Genomic DNA, 10,814 nt, shown 5'->3' with positions numbered 1-10,814 from the left:
CAGCTGCTCTCCTCAGGAGGCCACCAGGTACCCAGCAAGATGGTGGAGACTCATATCATGGACGCGTGAGACATAGGGCAAGGGGAGGGGACACCTGCCCTCTAAGACCTGTAGTTATAAGAGGGAGCTGATCATAGGAGCTGTGGCCTTAACAGAATCCAGACACTGTCACCTGCTGCCCAGGTGAGAGCTGTACGAATAAACGCCTTCACCGTTTTGTCCTTCCATCTTTCAGCCTCTTGCTTATGAAAGGACCCTTGCTGACTCAAATGGAAGTGAGAGAGCCAGGAAGTCCACTAATGGGTCCCCAGGTCAACCTCTTGGGAGCACAAGGTGGAGTGAAGAAGAGTGGAGAACGGGTCTGAAAGGGCCAAAGGAGACATTATAGCAGCCTGGGGAAGGGAGGAACTTCTGTCCTGGGACCTGGGTATGAAGAGGATTGAGGGCACCTTTGTCTGAAGTCCTCTCCTGGGTCCCCATTAGGAGGAAAACCTTTGCTGTCACTGGACAATGTCTTTCCCTGCACGCTTTCACCTTCCTGAATTGCTTTTGTCCTCCCCTTTCCCAAGGGTCATGTGACAGAAAGAAGGCAAGTTGCTAAAATAGAAAACAGATCTGAAATAGTTTTATATAAATAATTTCTGTGTAGGGTGTCCCCAATAAGTGTATGTGTTCCTGCACAGTCAGCCTCTTTCACTGGTGCGCCCCCGCCCCCATCCTGTGTGAGGTGAGTCCTCTCCCTCTCCCAGGGTTTGCACAAGTAGAAGGCTAGGTTAACCTGGAACTGAGCCAGATTCTCACCTTCTGCCCCGGAGGGCCAGCTTTCTCCCAGGACAGACCCCACTGGACCAAGAGCAGGCAACGCTTCTCAAGAGCAGAGTGGTCCTAGCTAGGCTCATGTCAGAGAAGACAGTGGTTGATGCTTCTTGAGGCAACGGTATAGTGGGTTAGCACTCTTCTCTGCAATTACTTCCAGACTGTGTCAGGGGGAATGCCACATGCTAATCAAAGTATTTCCATGTTCCCCTGGTTACACGGGAAGGATGGTTCCCAGTTGCCCTTCTAGTTAGAGTGGGGCCATGTGACTGGGTTCTGGTCAATAGGATGTGGGGAGAAATGATGCATGACACTTCTAGGCCTGGCCTGAGTAAAAGGAACCTGGATCCCTGTGTCACCCACTGCTTGGAGGAGGGCTACCAAGGACAGCTGACAATGGCATTGAATTGGGACAGCTGTAATGCAAGAGAGACATAAATCTTTACTATGTTAAGCCACTGAGATTTTGTAATCGACTGTTATAGCAGCTAGCTTTAATTAACCTTACTAATATACTCTCTTTCTCCTAGTCATTGTTGGCTGGACATCCCTTCATCTATACCTATTGATAATGTCCCAAATGTGTGCCTAATATGCCCTAAAATAGAGATATTCAGGGGGAAAATATCTACCAGTATGTGGGAGGATATATCACCTCTATTTTGGGGTTCCACGCCTAGGAAAAAATGAAAGTAACATTTTTTATAGGCATGGTTTTTATATGCGAGGCATTTTCACATGTTAATTCATTTAATCCTTTCAAAACCATGAGTGTTAGATATTATTTAGTATGCATTATTCCTGTTTTGTATAAGACATTGTGGCTCGACGAAATGAAATAACTCCTATCATTTCACAGCTGGAAAGTCATCAAGTTACTAACAATCTGGAGGGAGAGAGGTGACCTCAGATGAAACAACATATGTCTTTCAAAATGGTATATGAAGAAGAGCGAGGCAATGTGAAGAAAAGCATTATCTGTTAATGCAGAGGGGAACCAGAGTAAATGAGCTGCAAGCATTCAGAAAACCTCACCAAACATCATGTAGAACATGTATGTTCTTAGTAAAAAAAGTTATTTTTTTAGGAGGATGAAGATGATACCCTGCTTTCTTAGATGAGAAGGCTGAAGGTAATAGAAGTGAAGTGTCATGTCTAGGTCATCTAAGTAAGGTGGAGTGCTGGGATGGAACCCATGATCAAAGCCCATGTTCTTTTTCTTCTACTGATAATTGAAGTTCTCTAAGAAAGTGGTCAGTCTCTCACCAGGTCTTCCAGAATTGCTTCTGCTCAATTTTCTAAATAACCCATGATGTGGCTATATTTCAACATCAGATGAACCAAGTTTGGGGTTGGGGGTGGGTCTGCACCTCTTGTAGGTAGGGAACTGGTTCATAAAAAGTTCCCAATTTAGACAAATTTTTCCACTCAAATCCAGTTTTACCTTCACATTGCTTCTGTTAATACTTTTTGTCATAGATTTAAGAACTATCAATATCAACCTATGACCTTAATTCTTTTTTTCCCAAACATTTTCAATTCTGTAGAATGTGCCCAAAGGGGGACCAACTAGTCATGGTTTTTTTTTTTTTATGTCAAACATGGACGGAAGCGTGGGGGCTATTTTTGGAGGGGATTTCAGTGGTACTCGTTATTTCTTGAGGGTTCTGGTGCCCAGGGTCTCCAGATTTCTCCTCTTTCCATCAAGTTCTGGTATCCTGCTACCTTTCCTTAGTGTCATCAATTCTCCCCAACGCTGGCTTTACTGGGAAGCCTGGGTCGTTTGCCACTTGAGTGAAGGGTTAAACTGTCCTGGAATTGGACCATTTTCTACTGCTTTCTCCTTCTTAGTGCCCAGTTTCCTCTTGGAAAAATTTATTATCTATCTTTCATGCTCTGCTTCTGCTTGGGCGTTTGAAAGGTCCTTAGTTATGTTCATGCTTTTGGACACTGCAGGAAGGAGTCAGTTCTCTCTGATGCTGGGCTTCTCACTACAATTGGTTTGCATCTTTGTCATGCAAGCTTCTCTTCTGAATAGTCCTGGAGCAAGAATGGAGAAGATGGCCTCAATGGTTTGACAGTTGTTTTCATTCACTAGAAACAAAACAATTTCTCTGGGTGCCAATGACTTCTGTCCATATCTGATTGGAAAAGAAAATTGGAAACAGCATAGTTGAGCTTCCCACTCCTCTTTCAAACTGCTCTCAGGCAGGGAGCTCTAGTGCACACTTCTAGTTCACTTCTCTTTGCCTGGAGGATGGTGACAAGCTGGGGGGAGGGGGAATATTTCTGGATGTCTACAGTAGTAATCTCTCCAGTCCCAAAATAACCCCGGTGTGTAGTGTGGTTCTGAAACTTCAGGGACAGAGGTAAAACTATAATAAGGTGTAGAGCTGGGTAGTTGGAGGGACCTGGGTTTGAATACTGGCTCCCCCGCTTACTAAGAGTAGGCTATTGGACAAGTTACTTAAACATTCTGAGCCTCTGTTTGGCTCATTGTTTTTTCACAGAAGACTGTTGGAGAATTGGATAAAATAATGCCAGCAAAGTGATCGGCACAATGCTAGGCACACGGCAGGTATTCAATGACTAGCACACATTGCTAGCCCCCATGTTTGACCACCAACCAACTGCACACAATCAGAGGCTGATTGTACGTTCTAGACCTCTCTGTAATTTCCTCCCCACTGAAGCAGATGCCTCCATCCCTAACCTACCTTACCTATCCTGAGATTTTGTTCCTTATTATTATTATTTTCAAATTAAAGTGAAATTCACATAAGTAAAGTTAACCATTTTAAAGTGAACTATTCAGTGGCATTTAGTACATTCACGATGTTGTACAACCACTACCTCTATCTAGTTCCAAAACCTTTTGATCGCCCCAAAGGAAAACCCTATATCTGTTAAGCAGTTGCTACCTCTTTCTCCATCCTTCAGCTCCTGGTAACCAATAATTTGTGTTCTGTCTCTGTGGATTTACTTATTCTGGGTATTTCATATACATGAAATCATGTAATATGTAGCTTTTTGTGTCTAGATTCTTTCATTTAGCATAATGTTTTCGAGGCTCATCCACATTATAGCATGTGCTTAATTCCTTTTAATGAATACATAATATTCCATTGTATGGATAGACCACATTTTGTTTATCCTTTTATCCATTGGTGGACAACTGGGCTGCATTAATCTTTTGGCTCTTGTGAATAGCGCTGTTATGAACATTTGGGTACATGTTGGAGTCTCTGTTTTCAATTCTTTGTGGCATATGCGGTTACTTATTTTAACTCATCTCTGCTGTGTGTTTCTTACTTGCGTGGTTTCTACAAGGCACCATGCCAGAGAGGTGAGGCTGTCTCTACTACTTACTAGTTGAGTAATATTGGGCAAGGGGCTTGGCCTCTCTGCTCCTCTGTTTTCCCTTCTGTGAAATGGTGTTCCTAACAACAGTTCCTACCTTATAGGAAAATTGTGGTGTTGAAATGGTCTACTTGCATCTGATCTGTATTAAGCCAATGACGTCTCAACACGTCTCTCGCACCTGCCAGGCTGTTCTGCCCCAGATTTTAGCCCTAGCTGCTCTTCTTACCTGGAATACCATCCTGCCTCCCACTTTCCAGTCCAGCCACCTGGCAGGCCTAATTCAAGCCCCTTTTTCTTCACTAAAGCTCCCCATTGAGCTTTTCAATGAAGATGTTGTACTTCGCTTTTGAATCTCCTATTGTTAAAGTTGCTGCCCTCAGGGAGCATAAGCACTGTCTTTGTGTGAATTGCAAGAAGGTATTCATTCCCTCCAGGCTGATGAATTGCAAAACGATGTCCCCAGTCACCATCTCAGCTGGGCACTTTTGTGCAGTGTGCAGACTGCACAACCATATTCAGCCAACTTGCCTATGTGATAGTTTCAAAAATGGTCTGAGTGTAAAGCATTCCTAAGTCACATAGATCGCAAGAGTTCCCTGTTCATCCATTGTCTCCTCCAACCAGATTTGAAGCTTCTTGCAGGCAGGAACCACAATTTATCTTTCAGTTTTTCCCATCGTGCTCGGCTCAGAGCCAGCTGGATATTCAGTGTTAAGACCTCAGTGTCCAGCTAATGAAGTTGACTTGGAGCTAGTGTTGTGTCAGCCCTTGGCTCTGAAGGGGCCCAGCCAAACTCCAGCACGTAAGATTTGACTGACATCCTCAGATCATGAGGACTTTGTCCTGTTTCAGCTCCACTGACCACTTCACAGTTTTAGAACACACCCAGTGGCGCAGTTCCCTCAGGCCACTTCCTCTCTGGAATTCTGGCTCCTTCCCCGTTCACCCGACCACACTTGGAGCTTTGTCAGCTCAAAGGCCACTTCCTTGGGGAAGCATTCTTCCCCAGAAGCCTCTATTGGAATCAATTTCTCCCTCCTCCAATTCCCTAGCTGGTCATTCCCTTTTAATCCACCATTCCTGATTCTCACAAGTGTTTAAGATGCAGCTCAAGTTTTCATCTCTAAGGTCTGTTTGCATCAGGGAGATTCCAAAATCCATGGGCCTCATCTCCCCTTCTATACGAGGTTCTTTGAGGACAGGATGTGCCCGGCACATAGTAGGCCCTCACTCACTCACTCAATGGCTGTTGAATCAATGTCCACTGGGGTCCTTAGCTGCACACATTTTTCAGCAGTGCGTTTTTATTCACCACAGCAGAAGTATTTGCATCCCTCCTGTTAGTGCTACCTGACACTTGTTTAATACTTTCCTCAAGCTTTTTCTCACCTCTTCACTGGTTTTGTTTTCACAACTTCTAGGATATAAGAAATGATTATATCTGTTTCACTTATGAGGCACCTGAAGTCCAGGAGGAACACATCTTATCTCATTGGTGACAAGGACATGGCTCACTCGGGTGTCCTGAGCTCTATGGATCACAAGGGCGCTGTGACAGTTTGGCTCTAGTTTCATCCTCTTAACTCTTGCCTGAAGTGAACCATATGCTATCCATGGAATTCCCACTGAGTGTGAGCCCTGAGGTCGACTGGGAGTGAGGTTCCAGCGTTCTTGTGAACTCCAAAAGCTGATGAGCATAGCCCTCTGGATTCATGTGTGAGAACCCAGCACCGTGGACCCCTAAAGAAACTGTTCTTTTCTCTCATCCACTCTCCATTCTACCATTTTATTTGAGTATCTCTTCCAGGGGCAGGTAGCCTATAAGGTAGCTTCTATTTATTTGAAACTCTTTGGTAAATATCTTGGGATAGGACAGTGGGTCTCTGCCTTAGATTCACTTGGGGAACTTGTAGACCTACCAAACCTTGATACCTTTATAAGCTCCTCCAGGTAACTCGCATGGGCAGCCAGCATTGAGAATGGTTCTCAGTGCTGATGGCAGAGTAGAAACACCTGTAGCTTTAAAAATACCTGCTGATGGCCTGGACATTGTCAGAGCCTCTGATTTAATTGGTCTGGGGGTGAAAACCATAGGCAGGCCTCCTGTACCTTGGGTTCACAATAAGGAATAAGACTAAATGACCACCACAGTCTCCATGGGAGGAACCCCTCCATTCTAGCATTGGCTAACAGCATGTTTGCCTGAACCTTTTCTAGTATTGGCTTTTGCGGCAACTTTCTGGCTCTGATGCTTGACAGTTCTGTGATCCCAAGAAGAATGTTCACCTCCCTGATTAACTTTTTTAAAAAAATCTATCAAATTAAGCCAAGAACCACTTGGCAGAGCTGCTATGAGCACCGAATGAAAGGGAAAAAAAAGATATGTAAAAAATATATATAAAAGAGCGCAGCATCGTACCTGGTGTATACCTGGTTCATACAAAAAGCTCAGCAACTCTGAATTGCAAAGAATAAAATGCTGCCATCCCCTCCCATAGGAAAATTCTATGAATCAACAAATAGTTTTGAGCACCCACTATCAGAAGAGCATTGTGATATGATTTCTTTCTGTGCGTAGGAGGGAGAGATACAAAGATGAATGCAGAGATAATCTCTGCCTTCAGGGAATTTCAAATTGGCATGTACAGACAGGAAAATATAGCATTGAATCCAGTTCTATGTATACAACACTCATACATTTCTCTATTTTTCTAATAGAGACCCGAATGAAGTAAATGTGAATCAGAAATAAAATCAATATGCTGTGTGATCTCAGAGCAAGGACGAAATAATTTTCCCTGGGGAGATCAGGGAAGCCTGGGATGGCATTTGAGCCGGGTTTCTTTAAAGGTGTGTTACATTTCCACAAGTGAGGAAGAGCTGGAAAATGCTGAAGGGTGACATGGACCGAGGCTGGGAGGCTGAGACATGAGTTTGCAAACCTTTGCTGAGAATCCACGAAGGAAGCCTTTGCCTGTTTTGCTAAGGAATTTAAACCTTGAACCTGAAAACAATTGGGGACCATTGGAAGTTTGAGTCTTGGGACATGTCCTCTGGTTAGAGGTTTTAGTTCCCTTATCCTAGCGACCAATGGGAATGGGTTGGCAATGTATGAGTCGGAACATGCCTCTCGATCTCTTCCTCCCCACGCTGGCCCACAGCCAAGGCCTCAGATACCCCGTGAAGAAGGGCAGCTCAGGAAATGTCCCTGGGTTCTGCTCCGTAACCTCCATGCCAGGTATGACATCGAGGTTCTGTCCTTGTGCATTGCTCCTGAAGTCCGCTTCTCTACCAAGTCAATTTGGAGGGCTGCCCATTTGGATGATCTGCTTAGCTTTGCATTTTGGTCTCTCCTCTGGAAAATGTCTCTGATTATCCTCCACCCACTCCCCAGTGCTGTCTAAACATCTTCCAACTTCTTTTCAGGGTGGGCTCAAATTGCTGTTATCTGAGAGCCAGAGGTTGGGTATTTTTGCACTTGTGGCTCAGTCTTTCACTTATCTGGTGACTGCAAGCAGGAGGACCTGTTGAATGGATACTGCTATAGTGCAGGCCTGAGATGAGGATGATGGGGATGAGGGCTTGTCACAGGGCTGTCGGGTTGGGGGAGGGGGTACTGCATGGACGAGACACCATGAAGTTAGACCTGACAGGGCTGTCATTTGCCTATAACTTTTCATTATGGACCCAGTTTATCTTTCTGAACTTCTGGTCTCCGGACTCATAGACTTTTTCATTTGCTCATAATGATCGTTACAATCTGATGCTCTGGGGTGGGCTTTGGAAGGTTGGTGCTAAGCCATTACTTCAAACCCAAATGCTTCTTTTATTTAAAAAAAGCAACATTTGTTATGCAAATTCTGGACCTGTTAATTGAAGATTTGGGGAAGGAGGATAAGGGCTGGGGAACATTTTGAGATCACCCAAGAGAGTTACTACGAACAGCGATCAGGATGTGATTCTGAAAAGGGAAGACCCTTTTGATAACGCTGGCCTCCTGGCTCCCACTGACCTACCTTACAGGTGAGCCTTCCTCCAAGAAGGCCTTTCAGAAAAGAATGTGGTTCCCATCTCTGCTGCACATTGGCATCGTCTGGGGAATTTTACAAAACACACTTGGCTGCCAACATTCTGACTTGGTGGTGGGCAGTACTGCCTGGGCACTGGGGTTTTAAAACCATTCCAGGAGATGCTAATGTGGAGCAAAGTCTGGGAACCTCTAGAGTAGGAGGTAGTGGGAACAAGCATTTAAGGTACAGTGGTCCTCACGCTTGAGTGTGTGTCAGGATCACCTGGAGGACTTGTTAAAACACAGATGGCTGAACTCCACCCTTAGGGTGTCAGTAGGTCTGCGGTGCAGTCTAAGAATGTGCATTTCTATCCAGTTTCCTGGTGATGCCGATAGGGCCACACTTCGGGAACCACCAGCTTAAAAGAGCCAGGTCTGGATTTACCTCTTATGAGCTGTGTGACCCTGAGCGTGTCACCCAATCTTAAGAAGTCCATTTTCAGCATTTATAACATGGGGCAGCAATGGTGATTACATCCTGGGTCGCTGTGTGAGTGAAACGAGATATTTATAAGTTGCTTGATACAGGGTTTTGCCCACAGGAAATGTGAAACTCATGGCAGACTTTATTATATATACGTTTCCTCAGCTGGGGTCTTGGCAGACTATCTTATGTTCAGTTGTGCCAGGTAGTGAATGATGTTGCATTTTTGCTCCTAGAGATCCTACTTGTAGGCTTTCTGGAACAGGAAAACTGGAATACTGTCATGAATTATGAATGTTCTGGGTATCAGAAGGGTAAAGACCCACCGTGGGGGTGTTGGCATCTGTTAAATGACGATTGCCATGCAGACCTGTCAGCCCGATGTGGCTGGCGATGGGCTGTGACTGAGTGTGCTCTCCTGCCCAAACTCCATGTTACTCTCGGATTCCAGACACATTTAACTCAGTGAGTTGAGGTTGTCCTGACGTCGCCTTGGAAACCAAACTGCTATTGAGGGAGGTGGAAACAAGGCCCCTGTTAAATTGTCTTGGAAACCACAGAATTCATCCTCAGGGAGGGGGGCTGTGATCGCCACACCATGTCTTTTCTCATGCAATTTTCCGGGTATGCTCTTCTTTTGTGTAGTTGCTCCCCCCCACTTCAGCGAGGGAGGAATGGAGGCTCAGCATGTATGTCCCCACACATTCTAGTTATCCTCGCTAGGGGAAGGGATGCCCATGGAGACTCTGCGGGCAAACCCACAAAGCCCGAGGTCTTCAAATGTACGAATGTACTTTTTCACCCATGATGGCTTCACCAGGCCAACTCTCGGGGGCTTTCTGACATTTTAAAACTTCTTCTTTTTTATAGTGGTACAAATCTAGTGAATCTTTTTCACTTCCATGTGATTTGAGGACAAGGTGCCCTATTTCCATGTTATAGTTTGAGAAACCCAGTGAGTGGGGAGAAGAGACCTTTGGGGTTGGCCCAGGAGGTAGGGGGCAGGCCATTTTACTCCATTTGGAGGACAGTTTGGCCAGAGTGAAGTTCTGCCCATTTCCAGGGATCCTAGGGGTGGATCCTGGGTTTCCCTTGGACTGAGAACTGAATGAGAGACAGAGTTAAGGAATGATAGAGTGGAGAGGCCATGGGAGGTCATTAGGTTCAAGTCATTTCTAGATAAGGTCACAGAGAATGCTGGGAGCAGAACAGAGCCTAGAAACCCAGCGTCCTGCCTTCCATCCTCACTGGGTGCCTTCCTATCTGCCCTGATGCACTTAAGGCAGTTACCTATGTGCTGTCTGCAGGTACCTATTGTTCTTGTCTGCTATTACTTTGATTCCTCTGTTGTGGCGGGTACTAGCCCTTCCTTGTAGAGGGAACCAGAGGATGGTCCAGATAACTCCTGATAGGTAGGTCATACACATGCTCTATAGGCCCCATTTATAGAATATTAATTGCAGGTCTTGTGCTCGCTGCTTTAAGTAGCTACATAACATTTAAGCCTCATAACTCATGAAGAAAGTTATTAGCATCCCCAAAATAGATCAAAGAAGGAAAGCAACTTGCCCTGGATCACACAGCAAGCAGACCAGTGGTGGAGTGAAGATGTGAAGCCAGGCCTGGTTGACTTCCCTTCAGTTTTCTTCAACCATTATATGGCTGCCTGCCCTTGGAGACTAAAGAAAATTCTGACTCAGAGAGAAAGCAGTAAGTCACACAGAGAAAGACTGCCACCTGCCTACCTAAACCTTTTCAAACAGATTCGGTATTCTGGAAAAACACAATTGCTCAGAAATAGGCACGTATGTCATCACAGCCGTCTAACTAACAATGGTGCAAAAAGTGGGGGAAAAAAACCCAATTCAGTGTATTATTTCAAATATGAAATATGTGTCTGTTGGATTTTTTTTTTCATCGTCAATATTCCTAGTCCCTTGGCTGAAGTTTTCCATGTGCTTGTGCATATTTCCACTTGCACAGACTCCACATGCTGGTGTTTTCCCTCTTGTGATAAAAAGAAGAGACGAAAGTTCTTTGTAATTACATCACCGAAGGAACATCCAAGTCTTTCCTTCCAGCAGCTAAGCCTATATGTTTTCTCCACAGGGTATTAATGACCTGGCTCCGGGAATGGGCAGA

Source organism: Hipposideros armiger, unplaced genomic scaffold, assembly GCF_001890085.2.
Source record: "Hipposideros armiger isolate ML-2016 unplaced genomic scaffold, ASM189008v1 scaffold_40, whole genome shotgun sequence".
Taxonomy (NCBI): Eukaryota; Metazoa; Chordata; class Mammalia; order Chiroptera; family Hipposideridae; genus Hipposideros; species Hipposideros armiger.
Note: the sequence above shows the minus strand (reverse complement) of the source record.